The sequence below is a fragment of the Megalopta genalis genome, chromosome 8, assembly GCF_051020955.1.
Source record: "Megalopta genalis isolate 19385.01 chromosome 8, iyMegGena1_principal, whole genome shotgun sequence".
NCBI lineage: Eukaryota > Metazoa > Arthropoda > Insecta > Hymenoptera > Halictidae > Megalopta > Megalopta genalis.
In genome coordinates this window covers 883,496-910,446 of record NC_135020.1, presented here as the reverse complement: position 1 = coordinate 910,446, position 26,951 = coordinate 883,496, and positions in this window count along the sequence as shown.

The following is a 26,951-nucleotide window of genomic DNA, read 5'->3' as shown; positions in this document are numbered from 1 at the left end:
CAAGAACAACAAGAACAACAAGAACAACAAGAACAACAAGAACAACAAGAACAACAAGAACAGCAAGAACAACAAGAACAACAAGAACAACAAGAACAACAAGAACAACAAGAACAACAAGAACAACAAGAACAACAAGAACAACAAGAACAACAAGATCAACAAAAACAACAACTACAACAAGAACAGCAAGAACAGCAACAACAACAAGAACAACAAGAACGGCAAGAACAACAAGAACAACAAGAACAACAGGAACAACAAGAACAACAAGAACAACAAGAACAACAAGAACAACAACAACAATAACAACAAGAAGAACAACAAGAACAAGAAGAACAAGAAGAACAACAAGAACAACAAGAGCAACAAGAACAACAAGAACAACAAGAACAACAAGAACAACAAGAACAACAAGAACAACAAGAACAACAAGAACAACATGACCAGCAAGAACAACAAGAACAACAAGAACAAGAACAGCAAGAAAAACAACAACAACGACAACAAAAATAAGAACAACAACAACAACAAGAACAACAACATGAACACCCGGAACAACAAGAACAACAAGAACAACATTAACAACAAGAACAACAAGAACAACAAGATCAACAAGAACAACAAGAACAACAAGAACAGCAAGAACAACAAGAACAACAAGAACAACAAGAACAACAAGAACAACAAGAACAACGAGAACAACGAGAACAACAAGAACAACAAGAACAACAAGAACAACAAGAACAACAAGAACAACAAGAACAACGAGAGCAACGAGAACAACGAGAACAACGAGAACAACGAGAACAACGAGAACAACAAGAATAACAAGAACAACAAGAACAACCAGAACAGCATGAAGAACAACAAGAACAACAAGAACAACCAGAACAGCAAGAAGAACAACAAGAACAACAAGAACAACAAGATCAACAAAAACAACAAGAACAACAAGAACAACAAGAACAACAAGAGCAACAAGAACAACAAGAACAACAAGGACAACAACAACAACAACAAGAACATCAAGAACAACAAGAGCAACAAGAACAAGAACAGCAAGAACAACAACAACAAGAACAACAAGAACAACAAAAACAAGAACAACAACAACAACAACAACAACCGGAACAACAAGAACAACCGGAACAACAAGAACAACAAGAACAACCAGAACAACAACAACATCAACAACAACAAGAACAACAAGAACAACAAGAACAACAACAACAACAACCAGAACAACAACAACAACAACAAAAAGAACAACAAGAACAACAACAACATGAACAACAAGAACATCAACAATCAGAACAACAAGAACAACAACAGCAACAAGAGCAACAAGAGCAACAAGAGCAACAAGACCAACAAGAGCAACAAGAACAACAAGAACAACAAGAACAACAAGATCAACAAGAACAACAAGAACAACAAGAACAACAAGAACAACAAGAACAACAAGAACATCAAGAACAACAACAACATGAACAACAAGAACATCAACAACCAGAACAACAACAGCAACAACAGCAACAAGAGCAACAAGAGCAACAAGAGCAACAAGAGCAACAGGAGCAACAAGAACAACGAGAATAACAAGGACAACAACAACAACAACAACAACAACAACTAGAACAACAAGAACAACAAGAACAACAAGAACAACAAGAACAACAAGAACAACAAGAACAACAAGAACAACAAGAACATCAAGAACAACAACAACATGAACAACAAGAACATCAACAACCAGAACAACAACAGCAACAACAGCAACAAGAGCAACAAGAGCAACAAGAGCAACAAGAGCAACAGGAGCAACAAGAACAACGAGAATAACAAGGACAACAACAACAACAACAACAACAACAACTAGAACAACAAGAACAACAAGAACAACAAGAACAACAAGAACAACAAGAACAACAAGAACAACAAGAACAACAAGAACAACAAGAACAACAAGAACAACAAGAACAACAAGAACAACAAGAACAACGAGAACAACGAGAACAACAAGAACAACAAGAACAACAAGAACAACAAGAACAACAAGAACAACAAGAACAACAAGAACAACGAGAGCAACGAGAACAACGAGAACAACGAGAACAACGAGAACAACGAGAACAACAAGAATAACAAGAACAACAAGAACAACCAGAACAGCATGAAGAACAACAAGAACAACAAGAACAACCAGAACAGCAAGAAGAACAACAAGAACAACAAGAACAACAAGATCAACAAAAACAACAAGAACAACAAGAACAACAAGAGCAACAAGAACAACAAGAACAACAAGGACAACAACAACAACAACAAGAACATCAAGAACAACAAGAGCAACAAGAACAAGAACAGCAAGAACAACAACAACAAGAACAACAAGAACAACAAAAACAAGAACAACAACAACAACAACAACAACCGGAACAACAAGAACAACCGGAACAACAAGAACAACAAGAACAACCAGAACAACAACAACATCAACAACAACAAGAACAACAACAACAACAACCAGAACAACAACAACAACAACAAGAACAACAAGAACAACAACAACATGAACAACAAGAACATCAACAATCAGAACAACAAGAACAACAACAGCAACAAGAGCAACAAGAGCAACAAGAGCAACAAGACCAACAAGAGCAACAAGAACAACAAGAACAACAAGAACAACAAGATCAACAAGAACAACAAGAACAACAAGAACAACAAGAACAACAAGAACAACAAGAACATCAAGAACAACAACAACATGAACAACAAGAACATCAACAACCAGAACAACAACAGCAACAACAGCAACAAGAGCAACAAGAGCAACAAGAGCAACAAGACCAACAAGAGCAACAAGAACAACAAGAACAACAAGAACAACAAGATCAACAAGAACAACAAGAACAACAAGAACAACAAGAACAACAAGAACATCAAGAACAACAACAACATGAACAACAAGAACATCAACAACCAGAACAACAACAGCAACAACAGCAACAAGAGCAACAAGAGCAACAAGAGCAACAAGAGCAACAGGAGCAACAAGAACAACGAGAATAACAAGGAGAACAACAACAACAACAACAACAACAACAACTAGAACAACAAGAACAACAAGAACAACAAGAACAACAAGAACAACAAGAACAACAAGAACAACAAGAACAACAAGAACAACAAGAACAACAAGAACAACAAGAACAACAAGAACAACAAGAACAACAAGAACAACAAGAACAACAAGAACAACAAGAACAACAAGAACAACAAGAACAACAAGAACAACAAGAACAACAAGACCAACAAGGACAACAAGAACAACAAGAACAACAAGAACAACAAGAACAACAAGAACAACAAGAACAACAAGAACAACAACAACAAGGACAACTAGAACAACAACAAGAACAACAAGAACAACATTAACAACAAGAACAACAAGAACAACAAGATCAACAAGAACAACAAGAACAACAAGAACAACAAGAACAACAAGAACAACAAGACCAACAAGAACAACAAGAACAACAAGAACAACAAGAACAACAAGAACAACAAGAACAACAAGAACAACAAGAACAACAAGAACAACAAGAACAACAAGAACAACAAGAACAACAAGAACAACAAGAACAACGAGAGCAACGAGAACAACGAGAACAACGAGAACAACGAGAACAACGAGAACAACGAGAACAACGAGAACAACAAGAATAACAAGAACAACAAGAACAACCAGAACAGCAAGAAGAACAACAAGAACAACAAGAACAACCAGAACAGCAAGAAGAACAACAAGAACAACAAGAACAACAAGAACAACAAGATCAACAAAAACAACAAGAACAACAAGAACAACAAGAACAACAAGAACAACAAGAACAACAAGAGCAACAAGAACAACAAGAACAACAAGGACAACAACAACAACAACAACAACAACAAGAACATCAAGAACAACAAGAGCAACAAGAACAAGAACAGCAAGAACAACAACAACAACAACAACAAGTACAACAAAAACAAGAACAACAACAACAACAACAACAACCGGAACAACAAGAACAACAAGAACAACCAGAACAACAACAACATCAACAACAACAGGAACAACAAGAACAGCAAGAACAACAACAACAACAACCAGAACAACAACAACAACAACAAGAACAACAAGAACAACAACAACATGAACAACAAGAACATCAACAATCAGAACAACAAGAACAACAACAGCAACAAGAGCAACAAGAGCAACAAGAGCAACAAGAGCAACAAGAACAACAAGAACAACAAGATCAACAAGAACAACAAGAACAACAAGAACAACAAGAACAACACGAACAACAAGAACAACAAGAACAACAAGAACATCAAGAACAACAACAACATGAACAACAAGAACATCAACAACCAGAACAACAACAGCAACAACAGCAACAAGAGCAACAAGAGCAACAGGAGCAACAAGAACAACGAGAATAACAAGGACAACAACAACAACAACAACAACAACTAGAACAACAAAAACAACAAGAACAACAAGAACAACAAGAACAACAAGAACAACAAGAACAACAAGAACAACAAGAACAACAAGAACAACAAGAACAACAAGAACAACAAGAACAACAAGAACAACAAGAACAACAAGAACAACAAGAACAACAAGAACAACAAGAACAACAAGAACAACAAGAACAACAAGAACAACAAGAACAACAAGAACAACAAGACCAACAAGGACAACAAGAACAACAAGAACAACAAGAACAACAAGAACAACAAGAACAACAAGAACAACAAGAACAACAAGAACAACAAGAACAACAACAACAAGGACAACTAGAACAACAACAAGAACAACAAGAACAACAAGAACAACAAGATCAACAAGAACAACAAGAACAACAAGAACAACAAGAACAACAAGAACAACAAGAACAACAAGAACAACAAGAACAACAAGAACAACAAGAACAACAAGAACAACAAGAACAACAAGAACAACAAGAACAACAAGAACAACAAGAACAACAAGAACAACAAGAACAACAAGAACAACAAGAACAACAAGAACAACGAGAGCAACGAGAACAACGAGAACAACGAGAACAACGAGAACAACGAGAACAACGAGAACAACGAGAACAACGAGAACAACGAGAACAACAAGAATAACAAGAACAACAAGAATAACAAGAACAACAAGAACAACCAGAACAGCAAGAAGAACAACAAGAACAACAAGAACAACCAGAACAGCAAGAAGAACAACAAGAACAACAAGAACAACAAGAACAACAAGATCAACAAAAACAACAAGAACAACAAGAACAACAAGAACAACAAGAACAACAAGAACAACAAGAACAACAAGAACAACAAGAACTACAACAATAACAAGGACAACAACTACAACTACAATAAGAACAACAACAACAACAAGAACAACAACAAGAACAACAAGAACAACAAGAACAACAAAAACAACAACTACAACAAGAACAGCAAGAACAGCAACAACAACAAGAACAACAAGAACAGCAAGAACAACAAGATCAACAAGAACAACAAGAACAACAAGAACAACAAGAGCAACAAGAACAACAAGAACGACAAGAACAACAAGAACAACAAGAACAACAAGAACAACAAGAACAACAAGAACAACAAGAACAACAAGGACAACAACAACAACAACAAGAACAACAACAACAACATGAACAGAAAGAGCAGCAAGAACAACAAGAACAACAAGAACAACAAGAACAACAAGAACAACAAGAACAAGAACAGGAAGAACAACAACAACAACAGGAACAACAAAAACAAGAACAACAACAAGAACAACACGAACAACAACAAGAACAACAACAACAACAAGAACAACAAGAACAACAAGAACAACAAGAACAACAAGAACAACAGGAACGACAAGAACAACAAGAACAACAAGAACAACAGGAACAACAAGAGCAACAAGAACAAGAACAGCAAGAACAACAACAACAAGAACAACAGGAACAACAACAGCAAGAACAACAAGAACAACGAGAACAACAAGAGCAACAAGAACAACAAGAACAAGAACAACAACATCTACCAGAACCACAACAACATGAACAGCAAGAACAAGAACAACAACAACAAGAACAACGGGAACAACAACGGCAAGAACAACAAGGACAATAAGAATAACAAGAACAAGAAGAACAACAAGAACAACAAGAGCAACAAGAGCAACAAGAACAACAAGAACAACAAGAACAACAAGAACAACAAGAAAAACAAGAACAAGAACAACAACATCAACCAGAACAACAACAACATGATCAACAAGAACAACAACAGCAACAACAACAACAAGGACAACAAGAACAACAAGAACAAAAAGAACAACAAGAACAACGAGAACAACGAGAACAACGAGATCAACGAGAACAACAACAAGAACAACAACTACAACAACAACAACTAGAACAACAAGAACAACAAGAACACCAAGAACAACAAGAACAACAAGAACATCAAGAACAACAAGAACAACAAGACCAAGAACAACAACAACAACAACAAGAACAAAAAGAACAACAAGAACATAAACAACAAGAACATCAACAACCAGAACAACAACAGCAACAACAGCAACAAGAGCAACAAGAGCAACAAGAGCAACAAGAGCAAGAAGAGCACTAAGAACAACAAGAACAACAAGAACAACAACGACAACAACAACTAGAACAACAAGAACACCAAGAACAACAAGAACAACAAGATCAACAAGAACATCAAGAGCAACAACAACATGAACAACAAGAACATCAACAACCAGAACAACAACAACAACAACAACAACAACAAAAAGAACAACAACAACATGAACAACAAGAACATCACCAACCAGAACAACAAGAACAACAAGATCAACAAGAACAACAAGAACAACAAGAACAACAAGAACAACAAGAACAACAAGAACAACAAGAACAACAAGAACAACAAGAACAACGAGAGCAACGAGAACAACGAGAACAACGAGAACAACGAGAACAACGAGAACAACGAGAACAACGAGAACAACAAGAATAACAAGAACAACAAGTACAACCAGAACAGCAAGAAGAACAACAAGAACAACAAGAACAACCAGAACAGCAAGAAGAACAACAAGAACAACAAGAACAACAAGAACAACAAGATCAACAAGAACAACAAGAACAACAAGAACAACAAGAACAACAAGAACAACAAGAACAACAAGAACAACAAGAACAACAAGGACAACAACAACAACAACAAGAACAACAACAACAACATGAACAGAAAGAGCAGCAAGAACAACAAGAACAACAAGAACAACAAGAACAACAAGAACAACAAGAACAAGAACAGGAAGAACAACAACAACAACAGGAACAACAAAAACAAGAACAACAACAAGAACAACACGAACAACAACAAGAACAACAACAACAACAAGAACAACAAGAACAACAAGAACAACAAGAACAACAAGAACAACAGGAACGACAAGAACAACAAGAACAACAAGAACAACAGGAACAACAAGAGCAACAAGAACAAGAACAGCAAGAACAACAACAACAAGAACAACAGGAACAACAACAGCAAGAACAACAAGAACAACGAGAACAACAAGAGCAACAAGAACAACAAGAACAAGAACAACAACATCTACCAGAACCACAACAACATGAACAGCAAGAACAAGAACAACAACAACAAGAACAACGGGAACAACAACGGCAAGAACAACAAGGACAATAAGAATAACAAGAACAAGAAGAACAACAAGAACAACAAGAGCAACAAGAGCAACAAGAACAACAAGAACAACAAGAACAACAAGAACAACAAGAAAAACAAGAACAAGAACAACAACATCAACCAGAACAACAACAACATGATCAACAAGAACAACAACAGCAACAACAACAACAAGGACAACAAGAACAACAAGAACAAAAAGAACAACAAGAACAACGAGAACAACGAGAACAACGAGATCAACGAGAACAACAACAAGAACAACAACTACAACAACAACAACTAGAACAACAAGAACAACAAGAACACCAAGAACAACAAGAACAACAAGAACATCAAGAACAACAAGAACAACAAGACCAAGAACAACAACAACAACAACAAGAACAAAAAGAACAACAAGAACATAAACAACAAGAACATCAACAACCAGAACAACAACAGCAACAACAGCAACAAGAGCAACAAGAGCAACAAGAGCAACAAGAGCAAGAAGAGCACTAAGAACAACAAGAACAACAAGAACAACAACGACAACAACAACTAGAACAACAAGAACACCAAGAACAACAAGAACAACAAGATCAACAAGAACATCAAGAGCAACAACAACATGAACAACAAGAACATCAACAACCAGAACAACAACAACAACAACAACAACAACAAAAAGAACAACAACAACATGAACAACAAGAACATCACCAACCAGAACAACAAGAACAACAAGATCAACAAGAACAACAAGAACAACAAGAACAACAAGAACAACAAGAACAACAAGAACAACAAGAACAACAAGAACAACAAGAACAACGAGAGCAACGAGAACAACGAGAACAACGAGAACAACGAGAACAACGAGAACAACGAGAACAACGAGAACAACAAGAATAACAAGAACAACAAGTACAACCAGAACAGCAAGAAGAACAACAAGAACAACAAGAACAACCAGAACAGCAAGAAGAACAACAAGAACAACAAGAACAACAAGAACAACAAGATCAACAAGAACAACAAGAACAACAAGAACAACAAGAACAACAAGAACAACAAGAACAACAAGAACAACAAGAACTACAACAATAACAAGGACAACAACTACAACTACAACAAGAACAACAACAACAACAAGAACAACAAGATCAACAAAAACAACAACTACAACAAGAACAGCAAGAACAGCAACAACAACAAGAACAACAAGAACAGCAAGAACAACAAGATCAACAAGAACAACAAGAACAACAAGAACAACAAGAACAACAAGAGCAACAAGAACAACAAGAACAACAAGAACAACAAGAACAACAAGAACAACAAGAACAACAAGAACAACAAGAACAACAAGAGCAACAAGAACAACAAGAACAACAAGAACAACAAGAACAACAAGAACAACAAGAACAACAAGAACAACAAGAACAACAAGGACAACAACAACAACAACAAGAACAACAAGAACAACATGAACAGAAAGAGCAGCAAGAACAACAAGAACAACAAGAACAACAAGAACAACAAGAACAAGAACAGGAAGAACAACAACAACAACAAGAACAACAAAAACAAGAACAACAACAAGAACAACACGAACAACAACAAGAACAACAACAACAACAAGAACAACAAGAACAACAAGAACAACAAGAACAACAAGAACAACAGGAACGACAAGAACAACAAGAACAACAAGAACAACAGGAATAACAAGAGCAACAAGAACAAGAACAGCAAGAACAACAACAACAACAACAAGAACAACAGGAACAACAACAGCAAGAACATCAAGAACAACAAGAACAACAAGAGCAACAAGAACAACAAGAACAAGAACAACAACATCTACCAGAACCACAACAACATGAACAGCAAGAACAAGAACAACAACAACAAGAACAACGGTAACAACAACAGCAAGAACAACAAGGACAATAAGAATAACAAGAACAAGAAGAACAACAAGAACAACAGGAGCAACAAGAGCAACAAGAGCAACAAGAACAACAAGAACAACAAGAAAAACAAGAACAAGAACAACAACATCAACCAGAACAACAACAACATGAACAACAAGAACAACAACAGCAACAACAACAACAAGGACAACAAGAACAACAAGAACAAAAAGAACAACAAGAACAACGAGAACAACGAGAACAACGAGATCAACGAGAACAACAACAAGAACAACAACTACAACAACAACAACTAGAACAACAAGAACAACAAGAACACCAAGAACAACAAGAACAACAAGAACAACAAGAACAACAAGAACATCAAGAACAACAAGAACAACAAGACCAAGAACAACAACAACAACAACAAGAACAAAAAGAACAACAACAACATAAACAACAAGAACATCAACAACCAGAACAACAACAGCAACAACAGCAACAAGAGCAACAAGAGCAACAAGAGCAAGAAGAGCACTAAGAACAACAAGAACAACAAGAACAACAACAACAACAACAACAACTAGAACAACAAGAACATCAAGAACAACAAGAACAACAAGATCAACAAGAACAACAAGAACATCAAGAACAACAACAACATGAACAACAAGAACATCAACAACCAGAACAACTACAACAACAACAACAACAAGAACAAAAAGAACAACAACAACATGAACAACAAGAACATCACCAACCAGAACAACAAGAACAACAAGGTCAACAAGAACAACAAGAACAACAAGAACAACAAGGACATCAACAACAATAACAACAAGAACAGCAAGGACAACAAGAACAACAAGAACAAGAACAGCAAGAACAGCAACAAGAAGAACTACATGAACAACAACAACAAGAACAACAAGAACAACAACAACAACAGGAACAACAAGAGCAACAACAACAAGAATAACATAAACAAGAAGAACAACAAGAACTACAAGAACAGCAAGAGCAACAACAACAACAACATCAACAACAACAAGAACAACAAGAATAGCAAGAACAACAACAACAACAACCAGAACAACAACAACAACAACAAGAACAACAAGAACAACAACAACATGAACAACAAGAACATCAACAATGAGAACAACAAGAACAACAACAGCAACAAGAGCAACAAGAGCAACAAGAGCAACAAGAGCAACAAGAACAACAAGAACAACAAGATCAACAAGAACAACAAGAACAACAAGAACAACAAGAACAAGAACAGCAAGAACAACAAGAACAACAAGAACAACAAGAACAACAAGAACAACAAGAACAACAAGAACAACAGGAACAACAAGAACAACAACAACAACAGGAACAACAAGAACAACAACAACAACAAGAATAACATAAACAAGAACAACAACAAGAAGAAGAAGAAGAACAAGAAGAACAACAAGAACAACAAGAACAGCAAGAGCAACAACAACAACAACATCAACAACAACAAGAACAACAAGAATAGCAAGAACAACAACAACAACAACCAGAACAACAACAACAACAACAACAAGAACAACAAGAACAACAACAAAATGAACAACAAGAACATCAACAATCAGAACAACAAGAACAACAACTGCAACAAGAGCAACAAGAGCAACAAGAACAACAAGAGCAACAAGAACAACAAGAACAACAAGATCAACAAGAACAACAAGAACAACAAGAACAACAAGAACAACAAGAACAACAAGAACAACAAGAACAAGAACAGCAAGAACAACAAGGACAACAAGAACAACAAGAACAACAAGAACAACAAGAACAACAAGAACAACAAGACCAACAAGAACAACAAGAACAACAGGAACAACAAGAACAACAAGAACGACAAGAACAACAACAACAATAACAACAACAAGAACAACAAGAACAACAAGAACAACAAGAACAACAAGAACAACAAGAACAACAAGAACAACAAGAACAACAAGAACAACATGACCAGCAAGAACAACAAGAACAACAAGAACAAGAACAGCAAGAAAAACAACAACAACGACAACAAAAATAAGAACAACAACAACAACAAGAACAACAACATGAACACCCGGAACAACAAGAACAACAAGAACAACATTAACAACAAGAACAACAAGAACAACAAGAACAACAAGAACAACAAGAACAACAAGAACAACAAGAACAACAAGAACAACGAGAACAACGAGAACAACAAGAACAACAAGAACAACAAGAACAACAAGAACAACAAGAACAACAAGAACAACGAGAGCAACGAGAGCAACGAGAACAACGAGAACAACGAGAACAACGAGAACAACGAGAACAACGAGAACAACAAGAATAACAAGAACAACAAGAACAACCAGAACAGCAAGAAGAACAACAAGAACAACAAGAACAACCAGAACAGCAAGAAGAACAACAAGAACAACAAGAACAACAAGAACAACAAGATCAACAAAAACAACAAGAACAACAAGAACAACAAGAACAACAAGAACAACAAGAACAACAAGAGCAACGAGAACAACAAGAACAACAAGGACAACAACAACAACAACAACAACAACAACAACATTAAGAACAACAAGAGCAACAAGAACAAGAACAGCAAGAACAACAACAACAACAACAAGAACAACAAAAACAAGAACAACAACAACAACAACAACCGGAACAACAAGAACAACAAGAACAACCAGAACAACAACAACATCAACAACAACAAGAACAACAAGAACAGCAAGAACAACAACAACAACAACCAGAACAACAACAACAACTACAAGAACAACAAGAACAACAACAACATGAACAACAAGAACATCAACAATCAGAACAACAAGAACAACAACAGCAACAAGAGCAACAAGAGCAACAAGAGCAACAAGAGCAACAAGAACAACAAGAACAACAAGATCAACAAGAACAACAAGAACAACAAGAACAACAAGAACAACAAGAACAACAAGAACAACAAGAACATCAAGAACAACAACAACATGAACAACAAGAACATCAACAACCAGAACAACAACAGCAACAACAACAACAAGTGCAACAAGAGCAACAGGAGCAACAAGAACAACGAGAATAACAAGGACAACAACAACTAGAACAACAAGAACAACAAGAACAACAAGAACAACAAGAACAACAAGAGCAACAAGAACAACAAGAACAACAAGAACAACAAGAACAACAAGAACAACAAGAACAACAAGAACAACAAGAACAACAAGAACAACAAGACCAACAAGGACAACAAGAACAACAAGAACAACAAGAACAACAAGAACAACAAGAACAACAAGAACAACAAGAACAACAAGAACAACAACAACAAGGACAACTAGAACAACAACAAGAACAACAAGAACAACATTAACAACAAGAACAACAAGATCAACAAGAACAACAAGAACAACAAGAACAACAAGAACAACAAGAACAACAAGAACAACAAGAACAACAAGAACAACAAGAACAACAAGAACAACAAGAACAACAAGAACAACAAGAACAACAAGAACAACAAGAACAACAAGAACAACAAGAACAACAAGAACAACAAGAACAACAAGAACAACAAGAACAACAAGAACAACAAGAACAACAAGAACAACGAGAGCAACGAGAACAACGAGAACAACGAGAACAACGAGAACAACGAGAACAACGAGAACAACGAAAACAACGAGAACAACAAGAATAACAAGAACAACAAGAACAACCAGAACAGCAAGAAGAACAACAAGAACAACAAGAACAACCAGAACAACAAGAACATCAAGAACAACAACAACAACAACAACAACTAGAACAACAAGAACATCAAGAACAACAAGAACAACAAGACCAAGAACAACAACAACAACAACAAGAACAAAAAGAACAACAACAACATAAACAACAAGAACATCAACAACCAGAACAACAACAGCAACAACAGCAACAAGAGCAACAAGAGCAACAAGAGCAAGAAGAGCACTAAGAACAACAAGAACAACAAGAACAACAACAACAACAACAACAACTAGAACAACAAGAACATCAAGAACAACAAGAACAACAAGATCAACAAGAACAACAAGAACATCAAGAACAACAACAACATGAACAACAAGAACATCAACAACCAGAACAACTACAACAACAACAACAACAAGAACAAAAAGAACAACAACAACATGAACAACAACAACATCACCAACCAGAACAACAAGAACAACAAGGTCAACAAGAACAACAAGAACAACAAGAACAACAAGGACATCAACAACAATAACAACAAGAACAGCAAGGACAACAAGAACAACAAGAACAAGAACAGCAAGAACAGCAACAAGAAGAACTACATGAACAACAACAACAAGAACAACAAGAACAACAACAACAACAGGAACAACAAGAGCAACAACAACAAGAATAACATAAACAAGAACAACAACAACAAGAAGAAGAACAACAAGAAGAACAACAAGAACTACAAGAACAGCAAGAGCAACAACAACAACAACATCAACAACAACAAGAACAACAAGAATAGCAAGAACAACAACAACAACAACCAGAACAACAACAACAACAACAAGAACAACAAGAACAACAACAACATGAACAACAAGAACATCAACAATGAGAACAACAAGAACAACAACAGCAACAAGAGCAACAAGAGCAACAAGAGCAACAAGAGCAACAAGAACAACAAGAACAACAAGATCAACAAGAACAACAAGAACAACAAGAACAACAAGAACAAGAACAGCAAGAACAACAAGAACAACAAGAACAACAAGAACAACAAGAACAACAAGAACAACAAGAACAACAGGAACAACAAGAACAACAACAACAACAGGAACAACAAGAACAACAACAACAACAAGAATAACATAAACAAGAACAACAACAAGAAGAAGAAGAAGAACAAGAAGAACAACAAGAACAACAAGAACAGCAAGAGCAACAACAACAACAACATCAACAACAACAAGAACAACAAGAATAGCAAGAACAACAACAACAACAACCAGAACAACAACAACAACAACAAGAACAACAAGAACAACAACAAAATGAACAACAAGAACATCAACAATCAGAACAACAAGAACAACAACTGCAACAAGAGCAACAAGAGCAACAAGAACAACAAGAGCAACAAGAACAACAAGAACAACAAGATCAACAAGAACAACAAGAACAACAAGAACAACAAGAACAACAAGAACAACAAGAACAACAAGAACAAGAACAGCAAGAACAACAAGGACAACAAGAACAACAAGAACAACAAGAACAACAAGAACAACAAGAACAACAAGACCAACAAGAACAACAAGAACAACAGGAACAACAAGAACAACAAGAACGACAAGAACAACAACAACAATAACAACAACAAGAACAACAAGAACAACAAGAACAACAAGAACAACAAGAACAACAAGAACAACAAGAACAACAAGAACAACAAGAACAACAAGAACAACAAGAACAACATGACCAGCAAGAACAACAAGAACAACAAGAACAAGAACTGCAAGAAAAACAACAACAACGACAACAAAAATAAGAACAACAACAACAACAAGAACAACAACATGAACACCCGGAACAACAAGAACAACAAGAACAACATTAACAACAAGAACAACAAGAACAACAAGAACAACAAGAACAACAAGAACAACAAGAACAACAAGAACAACAAGAACAACGAGAACAACGAGAACAACAAGAACAACAAGAACAACAAGAACAACAAGAACAACAAGAACAACAAGAACAACGAGAGCAACGAGAGCAACGAGAACAACGAGAACAACGAGAACAACGAGAACAACGAGAACAACGAGAACAACAAGAATAACAAGAACAACAAGAACAACCAGAACAGCAAGAAGAACAACAAGAACAACAAGAACAACCAGAACAGCAAGAAGAACAACAAGAACAACAAGAACAACAAGAACAACAAGATCAACAAAAACAACAAGAACAACAAGAACAACAAGAACAACAAGAACAACAAGAACAACAAGAGCAACGAGAACAACAAGAACAACAAGGACAACAACAACAACAACAACAACAACAACAACATTAAGAACAACAAGAGCAACAAGAACAAGAACAGCAAGAACAACAACAACAACAACAAGAACAACAAAAACAAGAACAACAACAACAACAACAACAACCGGAACAACAAGAACAACAAGAACAACCAGAACAACAACAACATCAACAACAACAAGAACAACAAGAACAGCAAGAACAACAACAACAACAACCAGAACAACAACAACAACTACAAGAACAACAAGAACAACAACAACATGAACAACAAGAACATCAACAATCAGAACAACAAGAACAACAACAGCAACAAGAGCAACAAGAGCAACAAGAGCAACAAGAGCAACAAGAACAACAAGAACAACAAGATCAACAAGAACAACAAGAACAACAAGAACAACAAGAACAACAAGAACAACAAGAACATCAAGAACAACAACAACATGAACAACAAGAACATCAACAACCAGAACAACAACAGCAACAACAGCAACAAGTGCAACAAGAGCAACAGGAGCAACAAGAACAACGAGAATAACAAGGACAACAACAACTAGAACAACAAGAACAACAAGAACAACAAGAACAACAAGAACAACAAGAACAACAAGAACAACAAGAACAACAAGAACAACAAGAACAACAAGAACAACAAGAACAACAAGAACAACAAGAACAACAAGACCAACAAGGACAACAAGAACAACAAGAACAACAAGAACAACAAGAACAACAAGAACAACAAGAACAACAAGAACAACAAGAACAACAACAACAAGGACAACTAGAACAACAACAAGAACAACAAGAACAACATTAACAACAAGAACAACAAGATCAACAAGAACAACAAGAACAACAAGAACAACAAGAACAACAAGAACAACAAGAACAACAAGAACAACAAGAACAACAAGAACAACAAGAACAACAAGAACAACAAGAACAACAAGAACAACAAGAACAACAAGAACAACAAGAACAACAAGAACAACAAGAACAACAAGAACAACAAGAACAACAAGAACAACAAGAACAACAAGAACAACAAGAACAACAAGAACAACGAGAGCAACGAGAACAACGAGAACAACGAGAACAACGAGAACAACGAGAACAACGAGAACAACGAAAACAACGAGAACAACAAGAATAACAAGAACAACAAGAACAACCAGAACAGCAAGAAGAACAACAAGAACAACAAGAACAACCAGAACAACAAGAACATCAAGAACAACAACAACATGAACAACAAGAACATCAACAACCAGAACAACAACAGCAACAACAGCAACAAGAGCAACAAGAGCAACAGGAGCAACAAGAACAACGAGAATAACAAGGACAACAACAACAACAACAACAACAACAACTAGAACAACAAAAACAACAAGAACAACAAGAACAACAAGAACAACAAGAACAACAAGAACAACAAGAACAACAAGAACAACAAGAACAACAAGAACAACAAGAACAACAAGAACAACAAGAACAACAAGACCAACAAGGACAACAAGAACAACAAGAACAACAAGAACAACAAGAACAACAAGAACAACAAGAACAACAAGAACAACAAGAACAACAAGAACAACAAGGACAACAACAACAACAACAAGAACAACAAGAACAACATGAACAGAAAGAGCAGCAAGAACAACAAGAACAACAAGAACAACAAGAACAAGAACAGGAAGAACAACAACAACAACAAGAACAACAAAAACAAGAACAACAACAAGAACAACACGAACAACAACAAGAACAACAACAACAACAAGAACAACAAGAACAACAAGAACAACAAGAACAACAGAAACGACAAGAACAACAAGAACAAAAAGAACAACAGGAACAACAAGAGCAACAAGAACAAGAACAGCAAGAACAACAACAACAACAACAACAAGAACAACAGGAACAACAACAGCAAGAACAACAAGAACAACAAGAACAACAAGAGCAACAAGAACAACAAGAACAAGAACAACAACATCTACCAGAACCACAACAACATGAACAGCAAGAACAAGAACAACAACAACAAGAACAACGGGAACAACAACAGCAAGAACAACAAGGACAATAAGAATAACAAGAACAAGAAGAACAACAAGAACAAGAGCAACAAGAGCAACAAGAACAACAAGAACAACAAGAACAACAAGAACAACAAGAAAAACAAGAACAAGAACAACAACATCAACCAGAACAACAACAACATGAACAACAAGAACAACAACAGCAACAACAACAACAAGGACAACAAGAACAACAAGAACAAAAAGAACAACAAGAACAACAACGACAACAACAACTAGAACAACAAGAACACCAAGAACAACAAGAACAACAAGATCAACAAGAACAACAAGAACATCAAGAACAACAACAACATGAACAACAAGAACATCAACAACCAGAACAACAACAACAACAACAACAACAAAAAGAACAACAACAACATGAACAACAAGAACATCACCAACCAGAACAACAAGAACAACAAGAACAACAACAACAACAACAGGAACAACAAGAACAACAACAACAACAAGAATAACATAAACAAGAACAACAACAACAAGAAGAAGAACAACAAGAAGAACAACAAGAACAACAAGAACAGCAAGAGCAACAACAACAACAACATCAACAACAACAAGAACAACAAGAACAGCAAGAACAACAACAACAACAACCAGAACAACAACAACAACAAGAACAACAATAACAACAACAACATGAACAACAAGAACATCAACAATCAGAACAACAAGAACAACAACAGCAACAACCAGAACAACAACAACAACAACAAGAACAACAAGAACAACAACAACATGAACAACAAGAACATCAACAATCAGAACAACAAGAACAACAACAGCAACAAGAGCAACAAGAGCAACAAGAGCAACAAGAGCAACAAGAACAACAAGAACAACAAGATCAACAAGAACAACAAGAACAACAAGAACAAGAGCAGCAAGAACAACAAGAACAACAAGAACAACAAGAACAACAAGAACAACAAGAACAACAAGAACAACAAGGACAACAACAACAATAACAACAAGAACAGCAAGGACAACAAGAACAACAAGAACAAGAACAGCAAGAACAACAACAAGAAGAACTACATGAACAACAACAACAAGAACAACAAGAACAACAACAACAACAGGAACAACAAGAACAACAACAACAACAAGAATATCATAAACAAGAACAACAACAACAACAAGAAGGACAACAAGAAGAACAACAAGAACAGCAAGAGCAACAACAACAACAACATCAACAACAACAAGAACAACAAGAATAGCAAGAACAACAACAACAACAACCAGAACAACAACAACAACAACAAGAACAACAAGAACAACAACAACATGAACAACAAGAACATCAACAATCAGAACAACAAGAACAACAAGAACAACAACAGCAACAAGAGCAACAAGAGCAACAAGAGCAACAAGAACAACAAGAACAACAAGAACAACAAGATCAACAAGAACAACAAGAACAACAAGAACAACAAGAACAACAAGAACAACAAGAACAAGAACAGCAAGAACAACAAGAACAACAAGAACAACAAGAACAACAAGAACAACAAGAACAACAAGAACAACAAGAACAACAAGAACAACAAGAACAACAAGAACAACAAGAACAACAAGAACAACAACAACAACAGGAACAACAAGAACAACAACAACAACAAGAATAACATAAACAAGAACAACAACAACAACAAGAAGAACAACAAGAAGAACAACAAGAACAACAAGAACAGCAAGAGCAACAACAACAACAACATCAACAACAACAAGAACAACAAGAATAGCAAGAACAACAACAACAACAACCAGAACAACAACAACAACAACAAGAACAACAAGAACAACAACAACATGAACAACAAGAACATCAACAATCAGAACAACAAGAACAACAACAGCAACAAGAGCAACAAGAGCAACAAGAGCAACAAGAGCAACAAGAACAACAAGAACAACAAGATCAACAAGAACAACAAGAACAACAAGAACAACAAGAACAACAAGAACAACAAGAACAACAACAACATGAACAACAAGAACAACAAGAACAACAAGAACAACAAGAACAACAAGAACAACAAGAACAACAAGAACAACAAGAACAACAAGAACAACAAGAACAACAAGAACAACAAGAACAACAAGAACAACAAGAACAACAAGAACTACAACAATAACAAGGACAACAACTACAACTACAATAAGAACAACAACAACAACAAGAACAACAACAAGAACAACAAGAACAACAAGATCAACAAAAACAACAACTACAACAAGAACAGCAAGAACAGCAACAACAACAAGAACAACAAGAACAGCAAGAACAACAAGATCAACAAGAACAACAAGAACAACAAGAACAACAAGAGCAACAAGAACAAGAAGAACGACAAGAACAACAAGAACAACAAGAACAACAAGAACAACAAGAACAACAAGAACAACAAGAACAACAAGGACAACAACAAGAACAACAAGAACAACAAGAACAACATGAACAGAAAGAGCAGCAAGAACAACAAGAACAACAAGAACAACAAGAACAACAAGAACAACAAGAACAACAAGAACAAGAACAGGAAGAACAACAACAACAACAAGAACAACAAAAACAAGAACAACAACAAGAACAACACGAACAACAACAAGAACAACAACAACAACAAGAACAACAAGAACAACAAGAACAACAAGAACAACAAGAACAACAAGAACAACAGGAACGACAAGTAGAACAAGAACAACAAGAACAACAGGAACAACAAGAGCAACAAGAACAAGAACAGCAAGAACAACAACAACAACAGCAAGAACAACAGGAACAACAACAGCAAGAACAACAAGAACAACAAGAACAACAAGAGCAACAAGAACAACAAGAACAAGAACAACAACATCTACCAGAACCACAACAACATGAACAGCAAGAACAAGAACAACAACAACAAGAACAACGGGAACAACAACAGCAAGAACAACAAGGACAATAAGAATAACAAGAACAAGAAGAACAACAAGAACAACAAGAGCAACAAGAGCAACAAGAACAACAAGAACAACAAGAACAACAAGAACAACAAGAACAACAAGAAAAACAAGAACAAGAACAACAACATCAACCAGAACAACAACAACATGAACAACAAGAACAACAACAGCAACAACAACAACAAGGACAACAAGAACAACAAGAACAAAAAGAACAACAAGAACAACGAGAACAACGAGAACAACGAGATCAACGAGAACAACAACAAGAACAACAACTACAACAACAACAACTAGAACAACAAGAACAACAAGAACACCAAGAACAACAAGAACAACAAGAACATCAAGAGCAACAAGAACAACAAGACCAAGAACAACAACAACAACAACAAGAACAAAAAGAACAACAACAACATAAACAACAAGAACATCAACAACCAGAACAACAACAGCAACAAGAGCAACAAGAGCAACAAGAGCAACAAGAGCAACAAGAGCACTAAGAACAACAAGAACAACAAGAACAACAAGAACAACAACGACAACAACAACTAGAACAACAAGAACACCAAGAACAACAAGAACAACAAGATCAACAAGAACAACAAGAACATCAAGAACAACAACAACATGAACAACAAGAACATCAACAACCAGAACAACAACAACAACAAGATCAACAAGAACAACAAGAACAACAAGAACAACAAGGACATCAACAACAATAACAACAAGAACAGCAAGGACAACAAGAACGACAAGAACAAGAACAGCAAGAACAACAACAAGAAGAACTACATGAACAACAACAACAAGAACAACAAGAACAACAAGAACAACAAGAACAACAAGAACAACAAGAACAACAAGAACAACAAGAACAACAAGAACAACAAGGACAACAACAACAACAACAAGAACAACAAGAACAACATGAACAGAAAGAGCAGCAAGAACAACAAGAACAACAAGAACAACAAGAACAACAAGAACAAGAACAGGAAGAACAACAACAACAACAAGAACAACAAAAACAAGAACAACAACAAGAACAACACGAACAACAACAAGAACAACAACAACAACAAGAACAACAAGAACAACAAGAACAACAAGAACAACAGGAACGACAAGAACAACAAGAACAACAAGAACAACAGGAACAACAAGAGCAACAAGAACAAGAACAGCAAGAACAACAACAACAACAACAAGAACAACAGGAACAACAACAGCAAGAACAACAAGAACAACAAGAACAACAAGAGCAACAAGAACAAGAACAACAACATCTACCAGAACCACAACAACATGAACAGCAAGAACAAGAACAACAACAACAAGAACAACGGGAACAACAACAGCAAGAACAACAAGGACAATAAGAATAACAAGAACAAGAAGAACAACAAGAACAACAAGAGCAACAAGAGCAACAAGAACAACAAGAACAACAAGAACAACAAGAACAACAAGAAAAACAAGAACAAGAACAACAACATCAACCAGAACAACAACAACATGAACAACAAGAACAACAACAGCAACAACAACAACAAGGACAACAAGAACAACAAGAACAAAAAGAACAACAAGAACAACGAGAACAACGAGAACAACGAGATCAACGAGAACAACAACAAGAACAACAACTACAACAACAACAACTAGAACAACAAGAACAACAAGAACACCAAGAACAACAAGAACAACAAGAACATCAAGAACAACAAGAACAATAAGACCAAGAACAACAACAACAACAACAAGAACAAAAAGAACAACAACAACATAAACAACAAGAACATCAGCAACCAGAACAACAACAACAACAACAACAAGAACAAAAAGAACAACAACAACATGAACAACAAGAACATCACCAACCAGAACAACAAGAACAACAAGATCAACAAGAACAACAAGAACAACAAGAACAACAAGGACATCAACAACAATAACAACAAGAACAGCAAGGACAACAAGAACGACAAGAACAAGAACAGCAAGAACAACAACAAGAAGAACTACATGAACAACAACAACAAGAACAACAAGAACAACAACAACAACAGGAACAACAAGAACAACAACAACAACAAGAATAACATAAACAAGAACAACAACAACAAGAAGAAGAACAACAAGAAGAACAACAAGAACAACAAGAACAGCAAGAGCAACAACAACAAGAACACCAAGAACAACAAGAACAACAAGAACATCAAGAACAACAACAACAACAACCAGAACAACAACAACAACAACAAGAACAACAAGAACAACAACAACATGAACAACAAGAACATCAACAATCAGAACAACAAGAACAACAACAGCAACAAGAGCAACAAGAGCAACAAGAGCAACAAGAGCAACAAGAACAACAAGAACAACAAGATCAACAAGAACAACAAGAACAACAAGAACAACAAGAACAACAAGAACAACAACAACATGAACAACAAGAACAACAAGAACAACAAGAACAACAAGAACAACAAGAACAACAAGAACAACAAGAACAACAAGAACAACAAGAACAACAAGAACAACAAGAACAACAAGAACAACAAGAACAACAAGAACAACAAGAACAACAAGAACAACAAGAACAAGAACAGCAAGAACAACAAGAACAACAAGAACAACAAGAACAACAAGAACAACAAGAACAACAAGAACAACAAGAACAACAAGAACAACAAGAACAACAAGAACAACAAGAACAACAAGAACAACAAGAACAACAAGAACAACAAGAACAACAAGAACAACAAGAACAACAAGAACAACAAGAACAACAAGAACAACAAGAACAACAAGAACAACAAGAACAACAAGAACAACAAGAACAACAAGAACAACAAGAACAACAAGAACAACAAGAACAACAAGAACAACAAGAACAACAAGAGCAACAAGAACAACAAGAACAACAAGGACAACAACAACAACAACAACAAGAACGTCAAGAACAACAAGAGCAACAAGAACAAGAACAGCAAGAACAACAACAACAACAACAACAAGAACAACAAAAACAACAAGAGCAACAAGAACAACAAGAACAACCGGAACAACAAGAACAACAAGAACAACCAGAACAACAACAACAAGAACAAGAACAACAAGAACATCAACAACCAGAACAACAACAGCAACAAGAGCAACAAGAGCAACAAGAGCAACAAGAGCAACAAGAGCAACAAGAGCAACAAGAACAACAAGATTAACAAGAACAACAACAACAACAACAACAACTAGAACAACAAGAACAACAAGAACACCAAGAACAACAAGAACAAGATCAACAAGAACAACAAGAACATCAAGAACAACAACAACATGAACAACAAGAACATCAACAACCAGAACAACAACAACAACAACAACAAGAACAAAAAGAACAACAACAACATGAACAACAAGAACATCAACAACCAGAACAACAAGAACAACAACAGCAACAAGAGCAACAAGAGCAACAAGAGCAACAAGAGCAACAAGAGCAACAAGAACAACAAGAACAACAACGACAACAAGAACAACAAGAACATCAAGAACAACAAGAACAACAACAACATGAACAACAACAACATGAACAACAAGAACATCAACAACCAGAACAACAAGAACAACAACAGCAACAAGTGCAACAAGAGCAACAAGAGCAACAAGAGCAACAAGAACAACAAGAACAACAAGAACAACAAGATCAACAAGAACAACAAGAACAACAAGGACAACAACAACAATAACACCAAGAACAGCAAGGACAACAAGAACAACAAGAACAAGAACAGCGAGAACAACAACAAGAAGAACTACATGAACAACAACAACAAGAACAACAAGAACAACAACAACAACAGGAACAACAAGAACAACAACAACAACAAGAATAACATAAACGAGAACAACAACAAGAAGAAGAAGAACAACAAGAAGAACAACAAGAACAACAAGAACAGCAAGAGCAACAACAACAACAACATCAACAACAACAAGAACAACAAGAACAGCAAGAACAACAACAACAACAAGAATAACATAAACGAGAACAACAACAAGAAGAAGAAGAACAACAAGAAGAACAACAAGAACAACAAGAACAGCAAGAGCAACAACAACAACAACATCAACAACAACAAGAACAACAAGAACAGCAAGAACAACAACAACAACAACCAGAACAACAACAACAACAAGAACAACAAGAACAACAACAACATGAACAACAAGAACATCAACAATCAGAACAACAAGAACAACAACAGCAACAAGAGCAACAAGAGCAACAAGAGCAACAAGAGCAACAAGAACAACAAGAACAACAAGATCAACAAGAACAACAAGAACAACAAGAACAACAACAACAACAACAACTAGAACAACAAGAACACCAAGAACAACAAGAACAACAAGATCAACAAGAACAACAAGAACATCAAGAACAAGAACAGCAAGAACAACAAGGACAACAAGAACAACAAGAACAACAAGAACAACAAGAACAACAAGAACAACAAGACCAACAAGAACAACAAGAACAACAGGAACAACAAGAACAACAAGAACGACAAGAACAACAACAACAATAACAACAACAAGAACAACAAGAACAACAAGAACAACAAGAACAACAAGAACAACAAGAACAACAAGAACAACAAGAACAACAAGAACAACAAGAACAACAAGAACAACATGACCAGCAAGAACAACAAGAACAACAAGAACAAGAACAGCAAGAAAAACAACAACAACGACAACAAAAATAAGAACAACAACAACAACAAGAACAACAACATGAACACCCGGAACAACAAGAACAACAAGAACAACATTAACAACAAGAACAACAAGAACAACAAGAACAACAAGAACAACAAGAACAACAAGAACAACAAGAACAACGAGAACAACGAGAACAACAAGAACAACAAGAACAACAAGAACAACAAGAACAACAAGAACAACAAGAACAACGAGAGCAACGAGAGCAACGAGAACAACGAGAACAACGAGAACAACGAGAACAACGAGAACAACGAGAACAACAAGAACAACAAGATCAACAAGAACAACAAGAACAACAAGAACAACAAGAACAACAAGAACAACAAGAACAACAAGAACAACAAGAACAACAAGAACAACAAGAACAACAAGAACAACAAGAACAACAAGAACAACAAGAACAACAAGAACAACGAGAGCAACGAGAACAACGAGAACAACGAGAACAACGAGAACAACGAGAACAACGAGAACAACAACAACAACAAACAGAACAACAACAACAACTACAAGAACAACAAGAACAACAACAACATGAACAACAAGAACATCAACAATCAGAACAACAAGAACAACAACAGCAACAAGAGCAACAAGAGCAACAAGAGCAACAAGAGCAACAAGAACAACAAGAACAACAAGATCAACAAGAACAACAAGAACAACAAGAACAACAAGAACAACAAGAACAACAAGAACAACAAGAACAACAAGAACAACAAGAACAACAAGAACAACAAGAACAACAAGAACAACAAGAACAACAAGAACAACAAGAACAACGAGAGCAACGAGAACAACGAGAACAACGAGAACAACGAGAACAACGAGAACAACGAGAACAACGAGAACAACAAGAATAACAAGAACAACCAGAACAGCAAGAAGAACAACAAGAACAACAAGAACAACCAGAACAACAAGAACATCAAGAACAACAAGAACAACAAGAACAACAAGAACAACAAGAACAACAAGGACAACAACAACAACAACAAGAACAACAAGAACAACATGAACAGAAAGAGCAGCAAGAACAACAAGAACAACAAGAACAACAAGAACAACAAGAACAACAAGAACAAGAACAGGAAGAACAACAACAACAACAAGAACAACAAAAACAAGAACAACAACAAGAACAACACGAACAACAACAAGAACAACAACAACAACAAGAACAACAAGAACAACAAGAACAACAAGAACAACAAGAACAACAGGAACGACAAGTACA